Source organism: Styela clava, chromosome 10 (genome assembly GCF_964204865.1).
Source record: "Styela clava chromosome 10, kaStyClav1.hap1.2, whole genome shotgun sequence".
Classification (NCBI taxonomy): domain Eukaryota; kingdom Metazoa; phylum Chordata; class Ascidiacea; order Stolidobranchia; family Styelidae; genus Styela; species Styela clava.
In genome coordinates, this window is record NC_135259.1 from 18,574,338 (window position 1) to 18,601,141 (window position 26,804).

The 26,804-nt window shown below is 37.4% G+C and overlaps 36 non-coding genes across 36 annotated transcripts; 10 read left to right on the forward strand and 26 right to left on the reverse strand.

Annotated features, from left to right (window-relative positions):
• The first annotated feature begins 381 nt into the window (after positions 1–381).
• On the forward strand, positions 382–453 carry Trnae-uuc (transfer RNA glutamic acid (anticodon UUC)). The gene has a single exon. It is a non-coding gene; the product is annotated as a tRNA-Glu (tRNA).
• An 836-nt stretch (positions 454–1,289) lies between these two features.
• Trnan-guu (transfer RNA asparagine (anticodon GUU)) lies at positions 1,290–1,381 on the reverse strand. The gene is given in 2 exon segments: positions 1,290–1,325; positions 1,344–1,381. It is a non-coding gene; the product is annotated as a tRNA-Asn (tRNA).
• A 653-nt stretch (positions 1,382–2,034) lies between these two features.
• Positions 2,035–2,106, forward strand: Trnae-uuc (transfer RNA glutamic acid (anticodon UUC)). The gene has a single exon. It is a non-coding gene; the product is annotated as a tRNA-Glu (tRNA).
• An 838-nt stretch (positions 2,107–2,944) lies between these two features.
• Positions 2,945–3,036, reverse strand: Trnan-guu (transfer RNA asparagine (anticodon GUU)). Its single transcript is given in 2 exon segments — positions 2,945–2,980; positions 2,999–3,036. It is a non-coding gene; the product is annotated as a tRNA-Asn (tRNA).
• Positions 3,037–5,082: 2,046 nt separating this feature from the next.
• On the reverse strand, positions 5,083–5,174 carry Trnan-guu (transfer RNA asparagine (anticodon GUU)). The gene is given in 2 exon segments: positions 5,083–5,118; positions 5,137–5,174. It is a non-coding gene; the product is annotated as a tRNA-Asn (tRNA).
• Positions 5,175–5,827: 653 nt separating this feature from the next.
• On the forward strand, positions 5,828–5,899 carry Trnae-uuc (transfer RNA glutamic acid (anticodon UUC)). The gene has a single exon. It is a non-coding gene; the product is annotated as a tRNA-Glu (tRNA).
• A 317-nt stretch (positions 5,900–6,216) lies between these two features.
• Trnai-aau (transfer RNA isoleucine (anticodon AAU)) lies at positions 6,217–6,290 on the reverse strand. The gene has a single exon. It is a non-coding gene; the product is annotated as a tRNA-Ile (tRNA).
• Positions 6,291–6,737: 447 nt separating this feature from the next.
• On the reverse strand, positions 6,738–6,829 carry Trnan-guu (transfer RNA asparagine (anticodon GUU)). Its single transcript is given in 2 exon segments — positions 6,738–6,773; positions 6,792–6,829. It is a non-coding gene; the product is annotated as a tRNA-Asn (tRNA).
• Positions 6,830–7,941: 1,112 nt separating this feature from the next.
• On the reverse strand, positions 7,942–8,015 carry Trnai-aau (transfer RNA isoleucine (anticodon AAU)). The gene has a single exon. It is a non-coding gene; the product is annotated as a tRNA-Ile (tRNA).
• A 1,580-nt stretch (positions 8,016–9,595) lies between these two features.
• Positions 9,596–9,669, reverse strand: Trnai-aau (transfer RNA isoleucine (anticodon AAU)). The gene has a single exon. It is a non-coding gene; the product is annotated as a tRNA-Ile (tRNA).
• Positions 9,670–10,116: 447 nt separating this feature from the next.
• On the reverse strand, positions 10,117–10,208 carry Trnan-guu (transfer RNA asparagine (anticodon GUU)). Its single transcript is given in 2 exon segments — positions 10,117–10,152; positions 10,171–10,208. It is a non-coding gene; the product is annotated as a tRNA-Asn (tRNA).
• A 653-nt stretch (positions 10,209–10,861) lies between these two features.
• On the forward strand, positions 10,862–10,933 carry Trnae-uuc (transfer RNA glutamic acid (anticodon UUC)). Its single transcript has one exon. It is a non-coding gene; the product is annotated as a tRNA-Glu (tRNA).
• Positions 10,934–11,248: 315 nt separating this feature from the next.
• Trnai-aau (transfer RNA isoleucine (anticodon AAU)) lies at positions 11,249–11,322 on the reverse strand. Its single transcript has one exon. It is a non-coding gene; the product is annotated as a tRNA-Ile (tRNA).
• Positions 11,323–11,769: 447 nt separating this feature from the next.
• Positions 11,770–11,861, reverse strand: Trnan-guu (transfer RNA asparagine (anticodon GUU)). Its single transcript is given in 2 exon segments — positions 11,770–11,805; positions 11,824–11,861. It is a non-coding gene; the product is annotated as a tRNA-Asn (tRNA).
• A 653-nt stretch (positions 11,862–12,514) lies between these two features.
• Trnae-uuc (transfer RNA glutamic acid (anticodon UUC)) lies at positions 12,515–12,586 on the forward strand. Its single transcript has one exon. It is a non-coding gene; the product is annotated as a tRNA-Glu (tRNA).
• Positions 12,587–12,902: 316 nt separating this feature from the next.
• Trnai-aau (transfer RNA isoleucine (anticodon AAU)) lies at positions 12,903–12,976 on the reverse strand. Its single transcript has one exon. It is a non-coding gene; the product is annotated as a tRNA-Ile (tRNA).
• A 447-nt stretch (positions 12,977–13,423) lies between these two features.
• Positions 13,424–13,515, reverse strand: Trnan-guu (transfer RNA asparagine (anticodon GUU)). The gene is given in 2 exon segments: positions 13,424–13,459; positions 13,478–13,515. It is a non-coding gene; the product is annotated as a tRNA-Asn (tRNA).
• Positions 13,516–14,556: 1,041 nt separating this feature from the next.
• On the reverse strand, positions 14,557–14,630 carry Trnai-aau (transfer RNA isoleucine (anticodon AAU)). The gene has a single exon. It is a non-coding gene; the product is annotated as a tRNA-Ile (tRNA).
• Positions 14,631–15,555: 925 nt separating this feature from the next.
• Trnan-guu (transfer RNA asparagine (anticodon GUU)) lies at positions 15,556–15,647 on the reverse strand. The gene is given in 2 exon segments: positions 15,556–15,591; positions 15,610–15,647. It is a non-coding gene; the product is annotated as a tRNA-Asn (tRNA).
• Positions 15,648–16,688: 1,041 nt separating this feature from the next.
• Positions 16,689–16,762, reverse strand: Trnai-aau (transfer RNA isoleucine (anticodon AAU)). The gene has a single exon. It is a non-coding gene; the product is annotated as a tRNA-Ile (tRNA).
• A 447-nt stretch (positions 16,763–17,209) lies between these two features.
• On the reverse strand, positions 17,210–17,301 carry Trnan-guu (transfer RNA asparagine (anticodon GUU)). Its single transcript is given in 2 exon segments — positions 17,210–17,245; positions 17,264–17,301. It is a non-coding gene; the product is annotated as a tRNA-Asn (tRNA).
• A 653-nt stretch (positions 17,302–17,954) lies between these two features.
• Positions 17,955–18,026, forward strand: Trnae-uuc (transfer RNA glutamic acid (anticodon UUC)). Its single transcript has one exon. It is a non-coding gene; the product is annotated as a tRNA-Glu (tRNA).
• Positions 18,027–18,342: 316 nt separating this feature from the next.
• On the reverse strand, positions 18,343–18,416 carry Trnai-aau (transfer RNA isoleucine (anticodon AAU)). The gene has a single exon. It is a non-coding gene; the product is annotated as a tRNA-Ile (tRNA).
• A 448-nt stretch (positions 18,417–18,864) lies between these two features.
• Trnan-guu (transfer RNA asparagine (anticodon GUU)) lies at positions 18,865–18,956 on the reverse strand. The gene is given in 2 exon segments: positions 18,865–18,900; positions 18,919–18,956. It is a non-coding gene; the product is annotated as a tRNA-Asn (tRNA).
• Positions 18,957–19,609: 653 nt separating this feature from the next.
• Positions 19,610–19,681, forward strand: Trnae-uuc (transfer RNA glutamic acid (anticodon UUC)). Its single transcript has one exon. It is a non-coding gene; the product is annotated as a tRNA-Glu (tRNA).
• Positions 19,682–20,518: 837 nt separating this feature from the next.
• On the reverse strand, positions 20,519–20,610 carry Trnan-guu (transfer RNA asparagine (anticodon GUU)). The gene is given in 2 exon segments: positions 20,519–20,554; positions 20,573–20,610. It is a non-coding gene; the product is annotated as a tRNA-Asn (tRNA).
• Positions 20,611–21,651: 1,041 nt separating this feature from the next.
• Trnai-aau (transfer RNA isoleucine (anticodon AAU)) lies at positions 21,652–21,725 on the reverse strand. Its single transcript has one exon. It is a non-coding gene; the product is annotated as a tRNA-Ile (tRNA).
• Positions 21,726–22,172: 447 nt separating this feature from the next.
• Positions 22,173–22,264, reverse strand: Trnan-guu (transfer RNA asparagine (anticodon GUU)). Its single transcript is given in 2 exon segments — positions 22,173–22,208; positions 22,227–22,264. It is a non-coding gene; the product is annotated as a tRNA-Asn (tRNA).
• Positions 22,265–22,917: 653 nt separating this feature from the next.
• Trnae-uuc (transfer RNA glutamic acid (anticodon UUC)) lies at positions 22,918–22,989 on the forward strand. The gene has a single exon. It is a non-coding gene; the product is annotated as a tRNA-Glu (tRNA).
• A 315-nt stretch (positions 22,990–23,304) lies between these two features.
• Positions 23,305–23,378, reverse strand: Trnan-auu (transfer RNA asparagine (anticodon AUU)). The gene has a single exon. It is a non-coding gene; the product is annotated as a tRNA-Asn (tRNA).
• Positions 23,379–23,825: 447 nt separating this feature from the next.
• On the reverse strand, positions 23,826–23,917 carry Trnan-guu (transfer RNA asparagine (anticodon GUU)). Its single transcript is given in 2 exon segments — positions 23,826–23,861; positions 23,880–23,917. It is a non-coding gene; the product is annotated as a tRNA-Asn (tRNA).
• A 596-nt stretch (positions 23,918–24,513) lies between these two features.
• Positions 24,514–24,585, forward strand: Trnae-uuc (transfer RNA glutamic acid (anticodon UUC)). The gene has a single exon. It is a non-coding gene; the product is annotated as a tRNA-Glu (tRNA).
• Positions 24,586–24,897: 312 nt separating this feature from the next.
• On the reverse strand, positions 24,898–24,971 carry Trnai-aau (transfer RNA isoleucine (anticodon AAU)). Its single transcript has one exon. It is a non-coding gene; the product is annotated as a tRNA-Ile (tRNA).
• Positions 24,972–25,418: 447 nt separating this feature from the next.
• On the reverse strand, positions 25,419–25,510 carry Trnan-guu (transfer RNA asparagine (anticodon GUU)). The gene is given in 2 exon segments: positions 25,419–25,454; positions 25,473–25,510. It is a non-coding gene; the product is annotated as a tRNA-Asn (tRNA).
• A 653-nt stretch (positions 25,511–26,163) lies between these two features.
• Positions 26,164–26,235, forward strand: Trnae-uuc (transfer RNA glutamic acid (anticodon UUC)). The gene has a single exon. It is a non-coding gene; the product is annotated as a tRNA-Glu (tRNA).
• A 316-nt stretch (positions 26,236–26,551) lies between these two features.
• On the reverse strand, positions 26,552–26,625 carry Trnai-aau (transfer RNA isoleucine (anticodon AAU)). Its single transcript has one exon. It is a non-coding gene; the product is annotated as a tRNA-Ile (tRNA).
• Positions 26,626–26,804: the final 179 nt, after the last annotated feature.

Here is a 26,804-nt window from a genome sequence, read left to right on the forward strand (position 1 = left end):
CCGGGTTCTATTCCCGGTCTGGGAAACTCTTTATACCAAATATTTTAAATTTTTGATTTCTTTCAGAAGGATCATTAGTGAGGTTTTATATGTCAAATCATTGATTGTTACAGTTGTAAAAGCGACAGTGACTGGGTAGGTTGTTCGTGAAGAACCATGTGTCCATTACAGTGTCAGCCTTATAATAAATTAATTTTGGATTGGAATAGTTTTTCAGTGATATTTCCAACATAAAACAAAGATATCAGCTGTATACAGAAGACAGAAGTACATGAAGTATTTCAAATACTGACGAAGAAAACTACGCGGATATTACTTCAGTAGCGCTACATTGAGGTAACACCAATTTATTAGATAATACTTCTGCCAAAGTAATCGTATTCCCAGATGGTCTAGGGGTTAGGATTCCTGGCTTTCACCCAGGCGGCCCGGGTTCGATTCCCGGTCTGGGAAACTTTTCTTCAAACAAAAATCAGGTAGGTCAGTTTTAGTTTTGAAACGTCAGAAAGATGATGGTGAAGCTTTACTCTTTAGGCTGTATTTCTCGAGTGACTAAAGAATATATTACCTTAACAAAAACTTTCCAGAATGTGATTAGTGGGGTTTAACCTGATAATTTATCGATTTAACTGTTGTAGTTGTTAAGGAGGATGATCGTAAAGATGCATGCAAATATGGGAATGTCACGAGTACAATAATATAACAGCACAACACTTTCACCTAACTTCAAGTCAGGTGTCATTCTTTGAGATTAACGGTTAATAAGACACTGGCCAGTACGGGGATCCAACCCGCGACATTCGCGTTATTAGCACGACGCTCTAACCAACTGAGCTAACGGCCATATGTTCTATTGAATATACTCAGCCAATTTCATTAAGACTCTTACAGTAATTGTCTTCAAAAAGGAAGTTGTGAAATGTTATTTTTTTAACTAAGAAAGTACTTTTCTCACACGAGTCAAAAGCGCTGATAGGAAAGTACTAAAATCGCCGTTGGGCTATTCCTTGTGGAAAAGTGGAATTCGTCTAAGCATATAGAGTGAGGGAGAAGTTTTTCATTTGATATTTTAGTCACCATGGATCAATTGTGTGAAGAAACAGTAGAGGAACGAGATAGCATCTTTCAGTTACGAAGTATTAAATTCTGTCAGCGACATTTGTTTTTTTATATCTGTTTGACTCTAGGAAACAGAAATTAGAGATAGACTTGCTATTCCTTAATATTAAATGGATTTCATCCGAGGGAACACACAGATAGAAAGGATTCATTTTTTAAATAATAGACAGCGTCCCTGGGTGGGCTTGAACCACCAACCTTTCGGTACCCATCAGTATAAGAGGTAACAGCCGAACGCGCTGACCGATTGCGCCACAGAGACCGACAGGGACTATGGTTTGTTAATTTGTTTTTATAAAAGATTCGAAATGTCCAATATTTTTTGGTAATCTGAATTAAATTAGATTGGTTTTAAATGATTTTCTCAACACAACAAAACACATAATTTATAAATTTAAGAAAGAATTACATGAAGTATTTAAAATACTGACCTCGAAGACAGCATGGATATTAGTTCAGTGGAGAGAGTAGGTCATTTCTGCCGATATCCCAGATGGACTAGGCGTTAGGATTTAAGGCTCTCACCCATGCGGCCCGGGTTCTATTCCCGGTCTGGGAAACTCTTTATACCAAATATTTTAAATTTTTGATTTCTTTCAGAGGGATCATTAGTGAGGTTTTATATGTCAAATCATTGATTGTTACAGTTGTAAAAGCGACAGTAACTGGGTAGGTTGTTCGTGAAGAACCATGTGGCCATTACAGTGTCAGCCTTATAATAAATTAATTTTGGATAGGAATAGTTTTTCAGTGATATTTCCAACATAAAACAAAGACATCAGCTGTATATAGAAGACAGAAGTACATGAAGTATTTCAAATACTGACGAAGAAAACTACGCGGATATTACTTCAGTAGCGCTACATTGAGGTAACACCAATTTATTAGATAATACTTCTGCCAAAGTAATCGTATTCCCAGATGGTCTAGGGGTTAGGATTCCTGGCTTTCACCCAGGCGGCCCGGGTTCGATTCCCGGTCTGGGAAACTTTTCTTCAAACAAAGATCAGGTAGGTCAGTTTTAGTTTTGAAACGTCAGAAAGATAATGGTGAAGCTTTACTCTTTAGGCTGTATTTCTCGAGTGACTAAAGAATATATTACCTTAACAAAAACTTTCCAGAATGTGATTAGTGGGGATTAACCTGATAATTTATCGATTTAACTGTTGTAGTTGTTAAGAAGGATGATGGTAAAGATGCATGCAAATATGGGAATGTCACGAGTACAATAATATAACAGCACAACACTGTCACCTAACTTCAAGTCACGTGTCATTCTTTGAGATTAACGGTTAAACAGACACTGGCCAGTATGGGGATCGAACCCGCGACATTCGCGTTATTAGCACGACGCTCTAACCAACTGAGCTGAGCGGCCATATGTTCTATTGAATATACTCAGCCAATTTCATTATGACTCTTAGAGTAATTGTCTTCAAAAAGGAAGTTGTTAAATTTTATTTTTTTAACTAAGAAAGTACTTATCTCACACGAGTCAAAAGCGCTGATAGGAAAGGACTAAAATCGCCGTTGGGCTATTCCTTATGGAAAAGTGGAATTCGTCTAAGCATATAGAGTGAGGGAGAAGTTTTTCATTTGATATTTTAGTCACCATCGATTAATTGTGTGAAGAAACAGTAGAGGAACGAGACAGCATCTTTCAGTTACGAAGTACTAAATTCTGTCAGCGACATTTGCCTTTGTAGTATCTGTTTGACTCTAGGAAACAGAAATTAAAGATAGGCTTGCTATTCCTTAATATTAAATGGATTTCATCCAAGGGAACACACAGATAGAATGGATTCATTTTTTAAATAATAGACAGCGTCCCTGGGTGGGCTTGAACCACCAACCTTTCGGTACCCATCAGTATAAGAGGTAACAGCCGAACGCGCCGACCGATTGCGCCACAGAGACCGACACGGACTATGGTTTGTTAATTTGTTTTTATAAAAGATTCGAAATGTCCAATATTTTTTGGTAATCTGCATTAAATTACATTGGTTTTAAATGATTTTCTCAACACAACAAAACACATAATTTATACATTTAAGAAAGAATTACATGAAGTATTTAAAATACTGACCTCGAAGACAGCATGGATATTAGTTCAGTGGAGAGAGTAGGTCATTTCTGCCGATATCCCAGATGGACTAGGCGTTACGATTTCAGGCTCTCACCCATGCGGACGGGTTCTATTACCGGCCTGGGAAACTCTTTATACCAAATATTTTAAATTTTTGATTTCTTTCAGAAGGATCATTAGTGAGGTTTTATATGTCAAATCATTGATTGTTACAGTTGTATAAGCGACAGTGACTGGGTAGGTTGTTCGTGAAGAACCATGTGGCCATTACAGTGTCAGCTTTATAATAAATTAATTTAGGATAGGAATAGTTTTTCAGTGATATTTCCAACATAAAACAAAGACATCAGCTGTATACAGAAAACAGAAGTACATGAAGTATTTCAAATACTGGCGAAGAAAACTACTCGGATATTACTTCAGTAGCGCTACATTGAGGTAACACCACTTTATTAGATAATACTTCTGCCAAAGTAATCGTATTCCCAGATGATCTAGGGGTTAGGATTCCTGGCTTTCACCCAGGCGGCCCGGGTTCGATTTCCGGTCTGGGAACTATTCTTCAAGCAAAGGTCAGGTCAGTTTTAGTTTTGAAACGTCAAAAAAAAAGATAATGGTGAAGCTTTACACTTTAGGCTGTATTTCTAGAGTGACTAAAGAATATATTACCTTAACAAAAACTTTCCACAATGTTATTAATGGGGTTTAACCTGATAATTTATCGATTTAACTGTTGTAGTTGTTAAGGAGGATGATCATAAAGATGCATGCAACCATGGCAATGTCATGAGTACAATAATATAACAGCACAACACTTTCACCTAACTTCAAGTCACGTGTCATTCTTTGAGATTAACGGTTAAAAAGACACTGTCCAGTACGGGGATCGAAGCCGCGACATTCGCGTTATTAGCACGACGCCCTAACCAACTGAGCTAACCGGCCATATGTCCTATTGAATATACTCAGCCAATTTCATTAAGACTCTTACAGTAATTGTCTTCAAAAAGGAAGTTGTGAAATGTTATTTTTTTAACTAAGAAAGTACTTTTCTCACACGAGTCAAAAGCGCTGATAGGAAAGTACTAAAATCTCCGTTGGGCTATTCCTTATGGAAAAGTGGAATTCGTCTAAGCATATAGAGTGAGGGAGAAGTTTTTTATTTGATATTTTAGTCACCATCGATTAATTGTGTGAAGAAACAGTGGAGGAACGAGATAGCATCTTTCAGTTACGAAATACAAAATTCTGTCAGCGACATTTTGTTTTTTGGAGTATCTGTTTGACTCTAGGAAACAGAAATTAAAGATAGACTTGCTATTACTTAACATTTATAAATTTTTGACGGGGGGATCGAACGGGGATCGGGGAACGAACCCGCGACATTCGCGTTATTAGCACGACGCTCTAACCAACTGAGCTAACCGGCCATATGTTCTATTGAATATACTCAGCCAATTTCATTAAGACTCTTACAGTAATTGTCTTCAAAAAGGAAGTTGTTAAATTTTATTTTTTTAACTAAGAAAGTACTTATCTCACACGAGTCAAAAGCGCTGATAGGAAAGTACTAAAATCGCCGTTGGGCTATTCCTTATGGAAAAGTGGAATTCGTCTAAGCATATAGAGTGAGGGAGAAGTTTTTCAATTGATATTTTAGTCACCATCGATTAATTGTGTGAAGAAACAGTAGAGGAACGAGATAGCATCTTTCAGTTACGAAGTACTAAATTCTGTCAGCGACATTTGTTTTTGTAGTATCTGTTTGTCTCTAGGAAACAGAAATTAAAGATAGACTTGCTATTCCTTAATATTAAATGGATTTCATCCGAGGGAACACACAGATAGAAAGGATTCATTTTTTAAATAATAGACAGCGTCCCTGGGTGGGCTTGAACCACCAACCTTTCGGTACCCATCGGTATAAGAGGTAACAGCCGAACGCGCTGACCGATTGCGCCACAGAGACCGACACGGACTATGGTTTGTTAATTTGTTTTTATAAAAGATTCGAAATGTCCAATATTTTTTGGTAATCTTCATTAAATTACATTGGTTTTAAATGATTTTCTCAACACAACAAAACACATAATTTATACATTTAAGAAAGAATTACATGAAGTATTTAAAATACTGACCTCGAAGACAGCATGGATATTAGTTCAGTGGAGAGAGTAGGTCATTTCTGCCGATATCCCAGATGGACTAGGCTTTAGGTTTTCAGGCTCTCACCCATGCGGCCCGGGTTCTATTACCGGTCTGGGAAACTCTTTATACCAAATATTTTAAATTTTTGATTTCTTTCAGAAGGATCATTAGTGAGGTTTTATATGTCAAATCATTGATTGTTACAGTTGTAAAAGCGACAGTGACTGGGTAGGTTGTTCGTGAAGAACCATGTGGCCATTACAGTGTCAGCCTTATAATAAATTAATTTTGGATAGGAATAGTTTTTCAGTTATATTTCCAACATAAAACGAAGACATAAGCTGTATACAGAAGACAGAAGTACATGAAGTATTTCAAATACTGACGAAGAAAACTACGCGGATATTACTTCAGTAGCGCTACATTGAGGTAACAGCAATTTATTAGATAATACTTCTGCCAAAGTAATCGTATTCCCAGATGGTCTAGCGGTTAGAATTCCTGGCTTTCACCCAGGCGGCCCGGGTTCGATTCCCGGTCTGGGAAACTTTTCTTCAAACAAAGATCAGGTAGGTCAGTTTTAGTTTTGAAACGTCAGGAAGATAATGGTGAAGCTTTACTCCATAGGCTGTATTTCTCGAGTGACTAAAGAATATATTACTTTATCAAAAACTTTCCAGAATGTGATTAGTGGGGTTTAACCTGATAATTTATCGATTTAACTGTTGTAGTTGTTAAGGAGGATGATCGTAAAGATGCATGCAAATATGGGAATGTCACGAGTTCAATAATATAACAGCACAACACTTTCACCTAACTCCAAGTCCCGTGTCATTCTTTGAGATTAACGGTTAATAAGACACTGGCCAGTACGGGGATCGAACCCGCGACATTCGCGGTATTAGCACGACGCTCTAACCAACTGAGCTAACCGGCCATACGTTCTATTGAATATACTCAGCCAATTTCATTAAAACTCTTACAGTAATTGTCTTCAAAAAGGAAGTTGTGAAATTTTATGTTTTTAACTAAGAAAGTACTTTTCTCACACGAGTCAAAAGCGCTGATAGGAAAGTACTAAAATCGCCGTTGGGCTATTCCTTGTGGAAAAGTGGAATTCGTCTAAGCATATAGAGTGAGGGAGAAGTTTTTCATTTGATATTTTAGTCACCATCGATTAATTGTGCGAAGAAACAGTAGAGGAACGAGATAGCATCTTTCAGTTACGAAGTACTAAATTCTGTCAGCGACATTTGTTATTGTAGTATCTGTTTGACTCTAGGAAACAGAAATTAAAGATAGACTTGCTATTCCTCAATATTAAATGGATTTCATCCGAGGGAACACACAGATAGAAAGGATTCATTTTTTAAATAATAGACAGCGTCCCTGGGTGGGCTTGAACCTCCAACCTTTCGGTACCCATCAGTATAAGAGGTAACAGCCGAACGCGCTGACCGATTGCGCCACAGAGACCGACACGGACTATGGTTTGTTAATTTGTTTTTATAAAAGATTCGAAATGTCCAATAATTTTTGGTAATCTGCATTAAATTACATTGGTTTTAAATGATTTTCTCAACACAACAAAACACATAATTTATAAATTTAAGAAAGAATTACATGAAGTATTTGAAATACTGACCTCGAAGACAGCATGGATATTAGTTCAGTGGAGAGAGTATGTCATTTCTGCCAATATCCCAGATGAACTAGGCGTTAGGATTTCAGGCTCTCACCCATGCGGCCCGGGTTCTATTCCCGGTCTGGGAAACTCTTTATACCAAATATTTTAAATTTTTGATTTCTTCCAGAAGGATCATTAGTGAGGTTTTATATGTCAAATCTTTGATTGTTTCAGTTGTAAAAGCGACAGCGACTGGGTAGGTTGTTCGTGAAGAACCATGTGGCCATTACAGTGTCAGCCTTATAATAAATTAATTTTGGATAGGAATAGTTTTTCAGTGATATTTCCAACATAAAACAAAGACATCAGCTGTATACAGAAAACAGAAGTACATGAAGTATTTCAAATACTGACGAAGAAAACTACGCGAATATTACTTCAGTAGCGCTACATTGAGGTAACACCAATTTATTAGATAATACTTCTGCCAAAGTAATCGTATTCCCAGATGGTCTAGGGGTTAGGATTCCTGGCTTTCAACCAGGCGGCCCGGGTTCGATTCCAGTCGGGGAAACTTTTCTTAAAACAAAGATCAGGTAGGTCAGTTTTAGTTTTGAAACGTCAGAAAGATAATGGTGAAGCTTTACTCCTTAGGCTGTATTTCTCGAGTGATTAAAGAATATATTACCTTAACAAAAACTTTCCAGAATGTGATTAGTGGGGATTAACCTGATAATTTATCGATTTAACTGTTGTAGTTGTTAAGAAGGATGATGGTAAAGATGCATGCAAATATGGGAATGTCACGAGTACAATAATATAACAGCACAACACTGTCACCTAACTTCGTAAAGATGCATGCAAATATGGGAATGTCACGAGTACAATAATATAACAGCACAACACTTTCACCTAACTTCAAGCCCGTGTCATTCTTTGAGATTAACGGTTAATAAGACACTGGCCAGTACGGGGATCGAACCCGCGACATTCGCGTTATTAGCACGACGCTCTAACCAACTGAGCTAACCGGCCATATGTTCTATTGAATATACTCAGCCAATTTCATTAAGACTCTTACAGTAATTGTCTTCAAAAAGGAAGTTGTGAAATGTTATTTTTTTAACTAAGAAAGTACTTTTCTCACACGAGTCAAATGCGCTGATAGGAAAGTACTGAAATCGCCGTTGGGCTATTCCTTGTGGAAAAGTGGAATTCGTCTAAGCATATAGAGTGAGGGAGAAGTTTTTCATTTGATATTTTAGTCACCATGGATTAATTGTGTGAAGAAACAGTAGAGGAACGAGATAGCATCTTTCAGTTACGAAGTACTAAATTCTGTCAGCGACATTTGTTTTTGTAGTATCTGTTTGACTCTAGGAAACAGAAATTAAAGATAGACTTGCTATTCCTTAATATTAAATGGATTTCATCCGAGGGAACACACAGATAGAAAGGATTCATTTTTTAAATAACAGACAGCGTCCCTAGGTGGGCTTGAACCACCAACCTTTCGGTACCCATCAGTATAAGAGGTAACAGCCGAACGCGCTGACCGATTGGGCCACAGAGACCGACACGGACTATGGTTTGTTAATTTGTTTTTATAAAAGATTCGAAATGTCCAATATTTTTTGGTAATCTGCATTAAATTACATTGGTTTTAAATGATTTTCTCAACACAACAAAACACATAATTTATAAATTTAAGAAAGAATTACATGAAGTATTTAAAATACTGACCTCGAAGACAGCATGGATATTAGTTCAGTGGAGAGAGTAGATCATTTCTGCCGATATCCCAGATGAACTAGGCGTTAGGATTTCAGGCTCTCACCCATGCGGCACGGGTTCTATTCACTGTCTGGGAAACTCTTTATACCAAATATTTTAAATTTTTGATTTCTTTCAGAAGGATCATTAGTGAGGTTTTATATGTCAAATCATTGATTGTTACAGTTGTAAAAGCGACAGTGACTGGGTAGGTTGTTCGTGAAGAACCATGTGGCCATTACAGTGTCAGCCTTATAATAAATTAATTTTGGATAGGAATAGTTTTTCAGTGATATTTCCAACATAAAACAAAGATATCAGCTGTATACAGAAGACAGAAGTACATGAAGTATTTCAAATAATGACGAAGAAAACTACGCGGATATTACTTCAGTAGCGCTACATTGAGGTAACACCAATTTATTAGATAATACTTCTGCCAAAGTAATCGTATTCCCAGATGGTCTAGGGGTTAGGATTCCTGGCTTTCACCCAGGCGGCCCGGGTTCGATTCCCGGTCTCGGAAACTTTTCTTCAAACAAAGATCAGGTAGGTCAGTTTTAGTTTTGAAACGTCAGAAAGATAATGGTGAAGCTTTACTCTTTAGGCTGTATTTCTCGAGTGACTAAAGAATATATTACCTTAACAAAAACTTTCCAGAATGTGATTAGTGGGGTTTAACCTGATAATTTATCGATTTAACTGTTGTAGTTGTTAAGGAGGATGATCACAAAGATGCATGCAAATATGGGAATGTCACGAGTACAGTAATGTAACAGCACAACACTTTCACCTAACTTCAAGCCCGTGTCATTTTTTGAGATTAACGGTTAATAAGACACTGGCCAGTACGGGGATCGAACCCGCGACATTCGCGTTATTAGCACGACGCTCTAACGAACTGAGCTAACCGGCCATATGTTTTATTGAATATACTCAGCCAATTTCATTAAGACTCTTACAGTAATTGTCTTCAAAAAGGAAGTTGTGAAATGTTATTTTTTTAAGTAAGAAAGTACTTTTCTCACACGAGTCAAAAGCGCTGATAGGAAAGTACTGAAATCGCCGTTGGGCTATTCCTTGTGGAAAAGTGGAATTCGTCTAAGCATATAGAGTGAGGGAGAAGTTTTTCATTTGATATTTTAGTCACCATGGATTAATTGTGTGAAGAAACAGTAGAGGAACGAGATAGCATCTTTCAGTTACGAAGTACTAAATTCTGTCATCGACATTTGTTTTTGTAGTATCTGTTTGACTCTAGGAAACAGAAATTAAAGATAGACTTGCTATTCCTTAATATTAAATGGATTTCATCCGAGGGAACACACAGATAGAAAGGATTCATTTTTTTAATAATAGACAGCGTCCCTGGGTGGGCTTGAACCACCAACCTTTCGGTACCCATCAGTATAAGAGGTAACAGCCGAACGCGCTGACCGATTGCGCCACAGAGACCGACACGGACTATGGTTTGTTAATTTGTTTTTATAAAAGATTCGAAATGTCCAATATTTTTTGGTAATCTGCATTAAATTACATTGGTTTTAAATGATTTTCTCAACACAACAAAACACATAATTTATAAATTTAAGAAAGAACTACATGAAGTATTTAAAATACTGACCTCGAAGACAGCATGGATATTAGTTCAGTGGAGAGAGTAGGTCATTTCTGCCGATATCCCAGATGAACTAGGCGTTAGGATTTCAGGCTCTCACCCATGCGGCCCGGGTTCTATTCCCGGTCTGGGAAACTCTTTATACCAAATATTTTAAATTTTTGATTTCTTTCAGAAGGATCATTAGTGAGGTTTTATATGTCAAATCATTGATTGTTACAGTTATAAAAGCGACAGTGACTGGGTAGGTTGTTCGTGAAGAACCATGTGGCCACTACAGTGTCAGCCTTATAATAAATTAATTTTGGATAGGAATAGTTTTTCAGTGATATTTCCTACATAAAACAAAGATATCAGCTGTATACAGAAGACAGAAGTACATGAAGTATTTCAAATAATGACGAAGAAAACTACGCGGATATTACTTCAGTAGCGCTACATTGAGGTAACACCAATTTATTAGATAATACTTCTGCCAAAGTAATCGTATTCCCAGATGGTCTAGGGGTTAGGATTCCTGGCTTTCACCCAGGCGGCCCGGGTTCGATTCCCGGTCTGGGAAACTTTTCTTCAAACAAAGATCAGGTAGGTCAGTTTTAGTTTTGAACGTCAGAAAGATAATGGTGAAGCTTTACTCTTTAGGCTGTATTTCTCGAGTGACTAAAGAATATATTACCTTAACAAAAACTTTCCAGAATGTGATTAGTGGGGTCTAACCTGATAATTTATCGATTTAACTGTTGTAGTTGTTAAGGAGGATGATCGTAAAGATGCATGCAAATATGGGAATGTCACGAGTACAATAATATAACAGCACAACACTTTCACCTAACTTCAAGCCCGTGTCATTCTTTGAGATTAACGGGTAATAAGACACTGGCCAGTACGGGGATCGAACCCGCGACATTCGCGCTATTAGCACGACGTTCTAACCAACTGAGCTAACCGGCCATATGTTCTATTGAATATACTCAGCCAATTTCATTAAGACTCTTACAGTAATTGTCTTCAAAAAGGAAGTTGTGAAATGTTATTTTTTTAACTAAGAAAGTACTTTTCTCACACGAGTCAAAAGCGCTGATAGGAAAGTACTGAAATCGCCGTTGGGCTATTCCTTGTGGAAAAGTGGAATTCGGCTAAGCATATAGAGTGAGGGAGAAGTTTTTCATTTGATATTTTAGTCACCATGGATTAATTGTGTGAAGAAACAGTAGAGGAACGAGATAGCATCTTTCAGTTACGAAGTACTAAATTCTGTCAGCGACATTTGTTTTTGTAGTATCTGTTTGACTCTAGGAAACAGAAATTAAAGATAGACTTGCTATTCCTTAATATTAAATGGATTTCATCCGATGGAACACACAGATAGAAAGGATTCATTTTTTAAATAATAGACAGCGTCCCTGGGTGGGCTTGAACCACCAACCTTTCGGTACCCATCAGTATAAGAGGTAACAGCCGAACGCGCTGACCGATTGCGCCACAGAGACCGACACGGACTATGGTTTGTTAATTTGTTTTTATAAAAGATTCGAAATGTCCAATATTTTTTGGTAATCTGCATTAAATTACATTGGTTTTAAATGATTTTCTCAACACAACAAAACACATAATTTATAAATTTAAGAAAGAATTACATGAAGTATTTAAAATACTGACCTCGAAGACAGCATGGATATTAGTTCAGTGGAGAGAGTAGGTCATTTCTGCCGATATCCCAGATGAACTAGGCGTTAGGATTTCAGGCTCTCACCCATGCGGCCCGGGTTCTATTCCCGGTCTGGGAAACTCTTTATACCAAATATTTTAAATTTTTGATTTCTTTCAGAAGGATCATTAGTGAGGTTTTATAAGTCAAATCATTGATTGTTACAGTTGTAAAAGCTACAGTGACTGGGTAGGTTGTTCGTGAAGAACCATGTGGCCATTACAGTGTCAGCCTTATAATAAATTAATTTTGGATAGGAATAGTTTTTCAGTGATATTTCCAACATAAAACAAAGATATCAGCTGTATACAGAAGACAGAAGTACATAAAGTATTTCAAATAATGACGAAGAAAACTACGCGGATATTACTTCAGTAGCGCTACATTGAGGTAACACAAATTTATTAGATAATACTTCTGCCAAAGTAATCGTATTCCCAGATGGTCTAGGGGTTAGGATTCCTGGCTTTCATCCAGGCGGCCCGGGTTCGATTCCCGGTCTGGGAAACTTTTCTTCAAACAAAGATCAGGTAGGTCAGTTTTAGTTTTGAAACGTCAGAAAGATAATGGTGAAGCTTTACTCTTTAGGCTGTATTTCTCGAGTGACTAAAGAATATATTACCTTAACAAAAACTTTCCAGAATGTGATTAGTGGGGTTTAACCTGATAATTTATCGATTTAACTGTTGTAGTTGTTTAGGAGGATGATCGTAAAGATGCATGCAAATATGGGAATGTCACGAGTACAATAATATAACAGCACAACACTTTCACCTAACTTCAAGACCGTGTCATTCTTTGAGATTAACGGGTAATAAGACACTGGCCAGTACGGGGATCGAACCCGCGACATTCGCGTTATTAGCACGACGCTCTAACCAACTGAGCTAACCGGCCATATGTTCTATTGAATATACTCAGCCAATTTCATTAAGACTCTTACAGTAATTGTCTTCAAAAAGGAAGTTGTGAAATGTTATTTTTTTAACTAAGAAAGTACTTTTCTCACACGAGTCAAAAGCGCTGATAGGAAAGTACTGAAATCGCCGTTGGGCTATTCCTTGTGGAAAAGTGGAATTCGTCTAAGCATATAGAGTGAGGGAGAAGTTTTTCATTTGATATTTTAGTCACCATGGATTAATTGTGTGAAGAAACAGTAGAGGAACGAGATAGCATCTTTCAGTTACGAAGTACTAAATTCTGTCAGCGACATTTGTTTTTGTAGTATCTGTTTGACTCTAGGAAACAGAAATTAAAGATAGACTTGCTATTCCTTAATATTAAATGGATTTCATCCGATGGAACACACAGATAGAAAGGATTCATTTTTTAAATAATAGACAGCGTCCCTGGGTGGGCTTGAACCACCAACCTTTCGGTACCCATCAGTATAAGAGGTAACAGCCGAACGCGCTGACCGATTGCGCCACAGAGACCGACACGGACTACGGTTTGTTAATTTGTTTTTATAAAAGATTCGAAATGTCCAATATTTTTTGGTAATCTGCATTAAATTACATTGGTTTTAAATGATTTTCTCAACACAACAAAACACATAATTTATAAATTTAAGAAAGAATTACATGAAGTATTTAAAATACTGACCTCGGAGACAGCATGGATATTAGTTCAGTGGAGAGAGTAGGTCATTTCTGCCGATATCCCAGATGAACTAGGCGTTAGGATTTCAGGCTCTCACCCATGCGGCCCGGGTTCTATTCCCGGTCTGGGAAACTCTTTATACCAAATATTTTAAATTTTTGATTTCTTTCAGAAGGATCATTAGTGAGGTTTTATATGTCAAATCATTGATTGTTACAGTTGTAAAAGCTACAGTGACTGGGTAGGTTGTTCGTGAAGAACCATGTGGCCATTACAGTGTCAGCCTTATAATAAATTAATTTTGGATAGGAATAGTTTTTCAGTGATATTTCCAACATAAAACAAAGATATCAGCTGTATACAGAAGACAGAAGTACATGAAGTATTTCAAATAATGACGAAGAAAACTACGCGGATATTACTTCAGTAGCGCTACATTGAGGTAACACCAATTTATTAGATAATACTTCTGCCAAAGTAATCGTATTCCCAGATGGTCTACGGGTTAGGATTCCTGGCTTTCACCCAGGCGGCCCGGGTTCGATTCCCGGTCTGGGAAACTTTTCTTCAAACAAAGATCAGGTAGGTCAGTTTTAGTTTTGAAACGTCAGAAAGATAATGGTGAAGCTTTACTCTTTAGGCTGTATTTCTCGAGTGACTAAAGAATATATTACCTTAACAAAAACTTTCCAGAATGTGATTAGTGGGGTTTAACCTGATAATTTATCGATTTAACTGTTGTAGTTGTTAAGGAGGATGATCGTAAAGATGAATGCAAATATGGGAATGTCACGAGTACAGTAATGTAACAGCACAACACTTTCACCTAACTTCAAGCCCGTGTCATTCTTTGAGATTAACGGTTAATAAGACACTGGCCAGTACGGGGATCGAACCCGCGACATTCGCGTTATTAGCACGACGCTCTAACGAACTGAGCTAACCGGCCATATGTTCTATTGAATATACTCAGCCAATTTCATTAAGACTCTTACAGTAATTGTCTTCAAAAAGGAAGTTGTGAAATGTTATTTTTTTAACTAAGAAAGTACTTTTCTCACACGAGTCAAAAGCGCTGATAGGAAAGTACTGAAATCGCCGTTGGGCTATTCCTTGTGGAAAAGTGGAATTCGTCTAAGCATATAGAGTGAGGGAGAAGTTTTTCATTTGATATTTTAGTCACCATGGATTAATTGATAATTAATCGATTTAACTGTTGTAGTTGTTAAGGAGGATGATCGTAAAGATGCATGCAAATATGGGAATGTCACGAGTACAATAATGTAACAGCACAACACTTTCACCTAACTTCAAGCCCGTGTCATTCTTTGAGATTAACGGGTAATAAGACACTGGCCAGTACGGGGATAGAACACGCGACATTCACGTTATTAGCACGACGCTCTAACCAACTGAGCTAACCGGTCATATGTTCTATTGAATATACTCAGCCAATTTCATTAAGACTCTTACAGTAATTGTCTTCAAAAAGGAAGTTGTGAAATGTCATTTTTTTAACTAAGAAAGTACTTTTCTCACACGAGTCAAAAGCGCTGATAGGAAAGTACTGAAATCGCCGTTGGGCTATTCCTTGTGGAAAAGTGGAATTCGTCTAAGCATATAGAGTGAGGGAGAAGTTTTTCATTTGATATTTTAGTCACCATGGATTAATTGTGTGAAGAAACAGTAGAGGAACGAGATAGCATCTTTCAGTTACGAAGTACTAAATTCTGTCAGCGACATTTGTTTTTGTAGTATCTGTTTGACTCTAGGAAACAGAAATTAAAGATAGACTTGCTATTCCTTAATATTAAATGGATTTCATCCGAGGGAACACACAGATAGAAAGGATTCATTTTTTAAATAATAGACAGCGTCCCTGGGTGGGCTTGAACCACCAACCTTTCGGTACCCATCAGTAAAAGAGGTAACAGCCGAACGCGCTGACCGATTGCGCCACAGAGACCGACACGGACTACGGTTTGTTAATTTGTTTTTATAAAAGATTCGAAATGTCCAATTATTTTTGGTAATCTGCATTAAATTACATTGGTTTTAAATGATTTTCTCAACACAACAAAACACATAATTTATAAATTTAAGAAAGAATTACATGAAGTATTTAAAATACTGACCTTGAAGACAGCATGGATATTAGTTCAGTGGAGAGAGTAGGTCATTTCTGCCGATATCCCAGATAAACTAGGCGTTAGGATTTCAGGCTCTCACCCATGCGGCCCGGGTTCTATTCCCGGTCTGGGAAACTCTTTATACCAAATATTTTAAATTTTTGATTTCTTTCAGAAGGATCATTAGTGAGGTTTTATATGTCAAATCATTGATTGTTACAGTTGTAAAAGCGACAGTGACTGGGTAGGTTGTTCGTGAAGAACCATGTGGCCATTACAGTGTCAGCCTTATAATAAATTAATTTTGGATAGGAATAGTTTTTCAGTGATATTTCCAACATAAAACAAAGATATCAGCTGTATACAGAAGACAGAAGTACATGAAGTATTTCAAATAATGACGAAGAAAACTACGCGGATATTACTTCAGTAGCGCTACATTGAGGTAACACCAATTTATTAGATAATACTTCTGCCAAAGTAATCGTATTCCCAGATGGTCTAGGGGTTAGGATTCCTGGCTTTCACCCAGGCGGCCCTGGTTCGATTCCCGGTCTGGGAAACTTTTCTTCAAACAAAGATCAGGTAGGTCAGTTTTAGTTTTGAAACGTCAGAAAGATAATGGTGAAGCTATACTCTTTAGGCTGTATTTCTCGAGTGACTAAAGAATATATTACCTTAACAAAAACTTTCCAGAATGTGATTAGTGGGGTTTAACCTGATAATTTATCGATTTAACTGTTGTAGTTGTTAAGGAGGATTATCGTAAAGATGCATGCAAATATGGGAATGTCACGAGTACAATAATATAACAGCACAACACTTTCACCTAACTTCAAGCCCGTGTCATTCTTTGAGATTAACGGGTAATAAGACACTGGCCAGTACGGGGATCGAACCCGCGACATTCGCGTTATTAGCACGACGCTCTAACCAACTGAGCTAACCGGCCATATGTTCTATTGAATATACTCAGCCAATTTAATTAAGACTCTTACAGTAATTGTCTTCAAAAAGGAAGTTGTGAAATGTTATTTTTTTAACTAAGAAAGTACTTTTCTCACACGAGTCGAAAGCGCTGATAGGAAAGTACTGAAATCGCCGTTGGGCTATTCCTTGTGGAAAAGTGGAATTCGTCTAAGCATATAGAGTGAGGGAGAAGTTTTTCATTTGATATTTTAGTCACCATGGATTAATTGTGTGAAGAAACAGTAGAGGAACGAGATAGCATCTTTCAGTTACGAAGTACTAAATTCTGTCAGCGACATTTGTTTTTGTAGTATCTGTTTGACTCTAGGAAACAGAAATTAAAGATAGACTTGCTATTCCTTAATATTAAATGGATTTCATCCGATGGAACACACAGATAGAAAGGATTCATTTTTTAAATAATAGACAGCGTCCCTGGGTGGACTTGAACCACCAACCTTTCGGTACCCATCAGTATAAGAGGTAACAGCCGAACGCGCTGACCGATTGCGCCACAGAGACCGACACGGACTATGGTTTGTTAATTTATTTTTATAAAAGATTCGAAATGTCAAATATTTTTTGGTAATCTGCATTAAATTACATTGGTTTTAAATGATTTTCTCAACACAACAAAACACATAATTTATAAATTTAAGAAAGAATTACATGAAGTATTTAAAATACTGACCTCGAAGACAGCATGGATATTAGTTCAGTGGAGAGAGTAGGTCATTTCTGCCGATATCCCAGATGAACTAGGCGTTAGGATTTCAGGCTCTCACTCATGCGGCCCGGGTTCTATTCCCGGTCTGGGAAACTCTTTATACCAAATATTTTAAATTTTTGATTTCTTTCAGAAGGATCATTAGTGAGGTTTTATATGTCAAATCATTGATTGTTACAGTTGTAAAAGCTACAGTGACTGGGTAGGTTGTTCGTGAAGAACCATGTGGCCATTACAGTGTCAGCCTTATAATAAATTAATTTTGGATAGGAATAGTTTTTCAGTGATATTTCCAACATAAAACAAAGATATCAGCTGTATACAGAAGACAGAAGTACATGAAGTATTTCAAATAATGACGAAGGAAACTACGCGGATATCACTTCAGTAGCGCTACATTGAGGTAACACCAATTTATTAGATAATACTTCTGCCAAAGTAATCGTATTCCCAGATGGTCTAGGGGTTAGGATTCCTGGCTTTCACCCAGGCGGCCCGGGTTCGATTCCCGGTCTGGGAAACTTTTCTTCAAACAAAGATCAGGTAGGTCAGTTTTAGTTTTGAAACGTCAGAAAGATAATGGTGAAGCTTTACTCTTTAGGCTGTATTTCTCGAGTGACTAAAGAATATACTACCTTAACAAAAACTTTCCAGAATGTGATTAGTGGGGTTTAACCTGATAATTTATCGATTTAACTGTTGTAGTTGTTAAGGAGGATGATCGTAAAGATGCATGCAAATATGGGAATGTCACGAGTACAATAATATAACAGCACAACACTTTCACCTAACTTCAAGCCCGTGTCATTCTTTGAGATTAACGGTTAATAAGACACTGGCCAGTACGGGGATCGAACCCGCGACATCCGCGTTATTAGCACGACGCTCTAACCAACTGAGCTAACCGGCCATATGTTCTATTGAATATACTCAGCCAATTTCATTAAGACTCTTACAGTAATTGTCTTCAAAAAGGAAGTTGTGAAATGTTATTTTTTTTAACTAAGAAAGTACTTTTCTCACACGAGTCAAAAGCGCTGATAGGAAAGTACTGAAATCGCCGTTGGGCTATTCCTTGTAGAAAAGTGGAATTCGTCTAAGCATATAGAGTGAGGGAGAAGTTTTTCATTTGATATTTTAGTCACCATGAATTAATTGTGTGAAGAAACAGTAGAGGAACGAGATAGCATCTTTCAGTTACGAAGTACTAAATTCTGTCAGCGACATTTGTTTTTGTAGTATCTGTTTGACTCTAGGAAACAGAAATTAAAGATAGACTTGCTATTCCTCCATATTAAATGGATTTCATCCGAGGGAACACACAGATAGAAAGGATTTATTTTTTAAATAATAGACAGCGTCCCTGGGTGGGCTTGAACCACCAACCTTTCGGTACCCATCAGTATAAGAGGTAACAGCCGAACGCGCTGACCGATTGCGCCACAGAGACCGATACGGACTATGGTTTGTTAATTTGTTTTTATAAAAGATTCGAAATGTCCAATATTTTTTGGTAATCTGCATTAAATTACATTGGTTTTAAATGATTTTCTCAACACAACAAAACACATAATTTATAAATTTAAGAAAGAATTACATGAAGTATTTAAAATACTGACCTCGAAGACAGCATGGATATTAGTTCAGTGGAGAGAGTAGGTCATTTCTGCCGATATCCCAGATGAACTAGGCGTTAGGATTTCAGGCTCTCACCCATGCGGCCCGGGTTCTATTCCCGGTCTGGGAAACTCTTTATACCAAATATTTTAAATTTTTGATTTCTTTCAGAAGGATCATTAGTGAGGTTTTATATGTCAAATCATTGATTGTTACAGTTGTAAAAGCGACAGTGACTGGGTAGGTTGTTCGTGAAGAACCATGTGGCCATTACAATGTCAGCCTTATAATAAATTAATTTTGGATAGACATAGTTTTTCAGTGATATTTCCAACATAAAACAAAGATATCAGCTGTATACAGAAGACAGAAGTACATGAAGTATTTCAAATAATGACGAAGAAAACTACGCGGATATTACTTCAGTAGCGCTACATTGAGGTAACACCAATTTATTAGATAATACTTCTGCCAAAGTAATCGTATTCCCAGATGGTCTAGGGGTTAGGATTCCTGGCTTTCACCCAGGCGGCCCGGGTTCGATTCCCGGTCTGGGAAACTTTTCTTCAAACAAAGATCAGGTAGGTCAGTTTTAGTTTTGAAACGTCAGAAAGATAATGGTGAAGCTTTACTCTTTAGGCTGTATTTCTCGAGTGACTAAAGAATATATTACCTTAACAAAAACTTTCCAGAATGTGATTAGTGGGGTTTAACCTGATAATTAATCGATTTAACTGTTGTAGTTGTTAAGGAGGATGATCGTAAAGATGCATGCAAATATGGGAATGTCACGAGTACAATAATATAACAGCACAACACTTTCACCTAACTTCAAGCCCGTGTCATTCTTTGAGATTAACGGGTAATAAGACACTGGCCAGTACGGGGATAGAACACGCGACATTCGCGTTATTAGCACGACGCTCTAACCAACTGAGCTAACCGGCGATATGTTCTATTGAATATACTCAGCCGATTTCATTAAGACTCTTACAGTAATTGTCTTCAAAAAGGAAGTTGTGAAATGTTATTTTTTTAACTAAGAAAGTACTTTTCTCACACGAGTCAAAAGCGCTGATAGGAAAGTACTGAAATCGCCGTTGGGCTATTCCTTGTGGAAAAGTGGAATTCGTCTAAGCATATAGAGTGAGGGAGAAGTTTTTCATTTGATATTTTAGTCACCATGGATTAATTGTGTGAAGAAATAGTAGAGGAACGAGATAGCATCTTTCAGTTACGAAGTACTAAATTCTGTCAGCGACATTTGTTTTTGTAGTATCCGTTTGACTCCAGGAAACAGAAATTAAAGATAGACTTGCTATTCCTTAATATTAAATGGATTTCATCCGAGGGAACACATAGATAGAAAGGATTCATTTTTTAAATAATAGACAGCGTCCCTGGGTGGGCTTGAACCACCAACCTTTCGGTACCCATCAGTATAAGAGGTAACAGCCGAACGCGCTGACCGATTGCGCCACAGAGACCGACACGGACTATGGTTTGTTAATTTGTTTTTATAAAAGATTCGAAATGTCCAATATTTTTCGGTAATCTGCATTAAATTGCATTGGTTTTAAATGATTTTTTCAACACAACAAAACACATAATTTATAAATTTAAGAAAGAATTACATGAAGTATTTAAAATACCGACCTCGAAGACAGCATGGATATTAGTTCAGTGGAGAGAGTAGGTCATTTCTGCCGATATTCCAGATGAACTAGGCGTTAGGATTTCAGGCTCTCACCCATGCGGCCCGGGTTCTATTCCCGGTCTGGGAAACTCTTTATACCAAATATTTTAAATTTTTGATTTCTTTCAGAAGGATCATTAGTGAGGTTTTATATGTCAAATCATTGATTGTTACCGTTGTAAAAGCGACAGTGACTGGGTAGGTTGTTCGTGAAGAACCATGTGGCCATTACAGTGTCAGCCTTATAATAAATTAATTTTGGATAGGAATAGTTTTTCAGTGATATTTCCAACATAAAACAAAGATATCAGCTGTATACAGAAGACAGAAGTACATGAAGTATTTCAAATAATGACGAAGAAAACTACGCGGATATTACTTCAGTAGCGCTACATTGAGGTAACACCAATTTATTAGATAATACTTCTGCCAAAGTAATCGTATTCCCAGATGGTCTAGGGGTTAGGATTCCTGGCTTTCACCCAGGCGGCCCGGGTCCGATTCCCGGTCTGGGAAATTTTTCTTCAAACAAAGATCAGGTAGGTCAGTTTTAGTTTTGAAACGTCAGAAAGATAATGGTGAAGCTTTACTCTTTAGGCTGTATTTCTCGAGTGACTAAAGAATATATTACCTTAACAAAAACTTTCCAGAATGTGATTAGTGGGGTTTAACCTGATAATTTATCGATTTAACTGTTGTAGTTGTTAAGGAGGATGATCGTAAAGATGCATGCAAATATGGGAATGTCACGAGTACAATAATATAACAGCACAACACTTTCACCTAACTTCAAGCCCGTGTCATTCTTTGAGATTAACGGTTAATAAGACACTGGCCAGTACGGGGATCGAACCCGCGACATTCGCGTTATTAGCACGACGCTCTAACCAACTGAGCTAACCGGCCATATGTTCTATTGAATATACTCAGCCAATTTCATTAAGACTCTTACAGTAATTGTCTTCAAAAAGGAAGTTGTGAAATGTTATTTTTTTAACTAAGAAAGTACTTTTCTCACAAGAGTCAAAAGCGCTGATAGGAAAGTACTGAAATCGCCGTTGGGCTATTCCTTGTGGAAAAGTGGAATTCGTCTAAGCATATAGAGTGAGGGAGAAGTTTTTCATTTGATATTTTAGTCACCAAGGATTAACTGTGTGAAGAAACAGTAGAGGAACGAGATAGCATCTTTCAGTTACGAAGTACTAAATTCTGTCAGCGACATTTGTTTTTGTAGTATCTGTTTGACTCTAGGAAACAGAAATTAAAGATAGACTTGCTATTGCTCAATATTAAATGGATTTCATCCGAGGGAACACACAGATAGAAAGGATTCATTTTTTAAATAATAGACAGCGTCCCTGGGTGGGCTTGAACCACCAACCTTTCGGTACCCATCAGTATAAGAGGTAACAGCCGAACGCGCTGACCGATTGCGCCACAGAGACCGATACGGACTATAGTTTGTTAATTTGTTTTTATAAAAGATTCGAAATGTCCAATATTTTTTGGTAATCTGCATTAAATTACATTTGTTTTAAATGATTTTCTCAAGACACCAAAACACATAATTTATAAATTTAAGAAAGAATTACATGAAGTATTTAAAATACTGACCTCGAAGACAGCATGGATATTAGTTCAGTGGAGAGAGTAGGTCATTTCTGCCGATATCCCAGATGAACTAGGCGTTAGGATTTCAGGCTCTCACCCATGCGGCCCGGGTTCTATTCCCGATCTGGGAAACTCTCTATACCAAATATTTTAAATTTTTGATTTCTTTCAGAAGGATCATTAGTGAGGTTTTATATGTCAAATCATTGATTGTTACAGTTGTAAAAGCGACAGTGACTGGGTAGGTTGTTCGTGAAGAACCATGTGGCCATTACAGTGTCAGCCTAATAATAAATTAATTTTGGATAGGAATAGTTTTTCAGTGATATTTCCAACATAAAACAAAGATATCAGCTGTATACAGAAGACAGAAGTACATGAAGTATTTCAAATAATGACGAAGAAAACTACGCGGATATTACTTCAGTAGCGCTACATTGAGGTAACACCAATTTATTAGATAATACTTCTGCCAAAGTAATCGTATTCCCAGATGGTCTAGGGGTTAGGATTCCTGGCTTTCACCCAGGCGGCCCGGGTTCGATTCCCGGTCTGGGAAACTTTTCTTCAAACAAAGATCAGGTAGGTCAGTTTTAGTTTTGAAACGTCAGAAAGATAATGGTGAAGCTTTACTCTTTAGGCTGTATTTCTCGAGTGACTAAAGAATATATTACCTTAACAAAAACTTTCCAGAATGTGATTAGTGGGGTTTAACCTGATATTTATCGATGTAACTGTTGTAGTTGTTAAGGAGGATGATCGTAAAGATGCATGCAAATATGGGAATGTCACGAGTACAATAATATAACAGCACAACACTTTCACCTAACTTCAAGCCCGTGTCATTCTTTGAGATTAACGGTTAATAAGACACTGGCCAGTACGGTGATCGAACCCGCGACATTCGCGTTAATAGCACGACGCTCTAACCAACTGAGCTAACCGGCCATATGTTCTATTGAATATACTCAGCCAATTTCATTAAGACTCTTACAGTAATTGTCTTCAAAAAGGAAGTTGTGAAATGTTATTTTTTTAACTAAGAAAGTACTTTTCTCACACGAGTCAAAAGCGCTGATAGGAAAGTACTGAAATCGCCGTTGGGCTATTCCTTGTGGAAAAGTGGAATTCGTCTAAGCATATAGAGTGAGGGAGAAGTTTTTCATTTGATATTTTAGTCACCATGGATTAACTGTGTGAAGAAACAGTAGAGGAACGAGATAGCATCTTTCAGTTACGAAGTACTAAATTCTGTCAGCGACATTTGTTTTTGTAGTATCTGTTTGACTCTAGGAAACAGAAATTAAAGATAGACTTGCTATTCCTTAATATTAAATGGATTTCATCCGAGGGAACACACAGATAGAATGGATTCATTTTTTAAATAATAGACAGCGTCCCTGAGTGGGCTTGAACCACCAACCTTTCGGTACCCATCAGTATAAGAGGTAACAGCCGAACGCGCTGACCGATTGCGCCACAGAGACCGACACGGACTATGGTTTGTTAATTTGTTTTTATAAAAGATTCGAAATGTCCAATATTTTTTGGTAATCTGCATTAAATTACATTGGTTTCAAATGATTTTCTCAACACAACAAAACACATAATTTATAAATTTAAAAAGAATTACATGAAGTATTTAAAATACTGACCTCGAAGACAGCATGGATATTAGTTCAGTGGAGAGAGTAGGTCATTTCTGCCGATATCCCAGATGAACTAGGCGTTAGGATTTCAGGCTCTCACCCATGCGGCCCGGGTTTCTATTCCCGGTCTGGAAAACTCTTTATACCAAATCATTGATTGTTACAGTTGTAAAAACGACAGTGACTGGGTAGGTTGTTCGTGAAGAACCATGTGGCCATTACAGTGTCAGCCTTATAATAAATTAATTTTTGATAGGAATAGTTTTTCAGTGATATTTCCAACATAAAACAAAGATATCAGCTGTATACAGAAGACAGAAGTACATGAAGTATTTCAAATAATGACGAAGAAAACTACGCGGATATTACTTCAGTAGCGCTACATTGAGGTAACACCAATTTATTAGATAATACTTCTGCCAAAGTAATCGTATTCCCAGATGGTCTAGGGGTTAGGATTCCTGGCTTTCACCCAGGCGGCCCGGGTTCGATTCCCGGTCTGGGAAACTTTTCTTCAAACAAAGATCAGGTCAGTTTTAGTTTTGAAACGTCAGAAAGATAATGGTGAAGCTTTACTCTTTAGGCTGTATTTCTCGAGTGACTAAAGAATATATTACCTTAACAAAAACTTTCCAGAATGTGATTAGTGGGGTTTAACCTGATAATTTATCGATTTAACTGTTGTAGTTGATAAGGAGGATGATCGTAAAGATGCATGCAAATATGGGAATGTCACGAGTACAATAATATAACAGCACAACACTTTCACCTAATTTCAAGTCCGTGTCATTCTTTGAGATTAACGGTTAATAAGACACTGGCCAGTACGGGGATCGAACCCGCGACATTCGCGTTATTAGCACGACGCTCTAACCAACTGAGCTAACCGGCCATATGTTCTATTGAATATACTCAGCCAATTTCATTAAGACTCTTACAGTAATTGTCTTCAAAAAGGAAGTTGTGAAATGTTATTTTTTTAACTAAGAAAGTACTTTTCTCACACGAGTCAAAAGCGCTGATAGGAAAGTACTGAAATCGCCGTTGGGCTATTCCTTGTGGAAAAGTGGAATTCGTCTAAGCATATAGAGTGAGGGAGAAGTTTATCATATGATATTTTAGTCACCATGGATTAATTGTGTGAAGAAACAGTAGAGGAACGAGATAGCATCTTTCAGTTACGAAGTACTAAATTCTATCAGCGACATTTGTTTTTGTAGTATCTGTTTGACTCTAGGAAACAGAAATTAAAGATAGACTTGCTATTCCTTAATAATAAATGGATTTCATCCGAGGGAACACACAGATAGAAAGGATTCATTTTTTAAATAATAGACAGCGTCCCTGGGTGGGCTTGAACCACCAACCTTTCGGTACCCATCAGTATAAGAGGTAACAGCCGAACGCGCTGACCGATTGCGCCACAGAGACCGACACGGACTATGGTTTGTTAATTTGTTTTTTTAAAAGATTCGAAATGTCCAATATTTTTTGGTAATCTGCATTAAATTACATTGGTTTTAAATGATTTTCTCAACACAACAAAACACATAATTTATAAATTTAAGAAAGAATTACATGAAGTATTTAAAATACTGACCTCGAAGACAGCATGGATATTAGTTCAGTGGAGAGAGTAGGTCATTTCTGCCGATATCCCAGATGAACTAGGCGTTAGGATTTCAGGCTCTCACCCATGCGGCCCGGGTTCTATTCCCGGTCTGGGAAACTCTTTATACCAAATATTTTAAATTTTTGATTTCTTTCAGAAGGATCATTAGTGAGGTTTTATATGTCAAATCATTGATTGTTACAGTTGTAAAAGCGACAGTGACTGGGTAGGTTGTTCGTGAAGAACCATGTGGCCATTACAGTGTCAGCCTAATAATAAATTAATTTTGGATAGGAATAGTTTTTCAGTGATATTTCCAACATAAAACAAAGATATCAGCTGTATACAGAAGACAGAAGTACATGAAGTATTTCAAATAATGACGAAGAAAACTACGCGGATATTACTTCAGTAGCGCTACATTGAGGTAACACCAATTTATTAGATAATACTTCTGCCAAAGAAATCGTATTCCCAGATGGTCTAGGGGTTAGGATTCCTGGCTTTCACCCAGGCGGCCCGGGTTCGATTCCCGGTCTGGGAAACTTTTCTTCAAACAAAGATCAGGTAGGTCAGTTTTAGTTTTGAAACGTCAGAAAGATAATGGTGAAGCTTTACTCTTTAGGCTGTATTTCTCGAGTGACTAAAGAATATATTACCTTAACAAAAACTTTCCAGAATGTGATTAGTGGGGTTTAACCTGATAATTTATCGATTTAACTGTTGTAGTTGTTAAGGAGGATGATCGTAAAGATGCATGCAAATATGGGAATGTCACGAGTACAATAATATAACAGCACAACACTTTCACCTAACTTCAAGCCCGTGTCATTCTTTGAGATTAACGGTTAATAAGACACTGGCCAGTACGGGGATCGAACCCGCGACATTCGCGTTATTAGCACGACGCTCTAACCAAATGAGCTAACCGGCCATATGTTCTATTGAATATACTCAGCCAATTTCATTAGGACTCTTACAGTAATTGTCTTCAAAAAGGAAGTTGTGAAATGTTATTTTTTTAACTAAGAAAGTACTTTTCTCACACGAGTCAAAAGCGCTGATAGGAAAGTACTGAAATCGCCGTTGGGCTATTCCTTGTGGAAAAGTGGA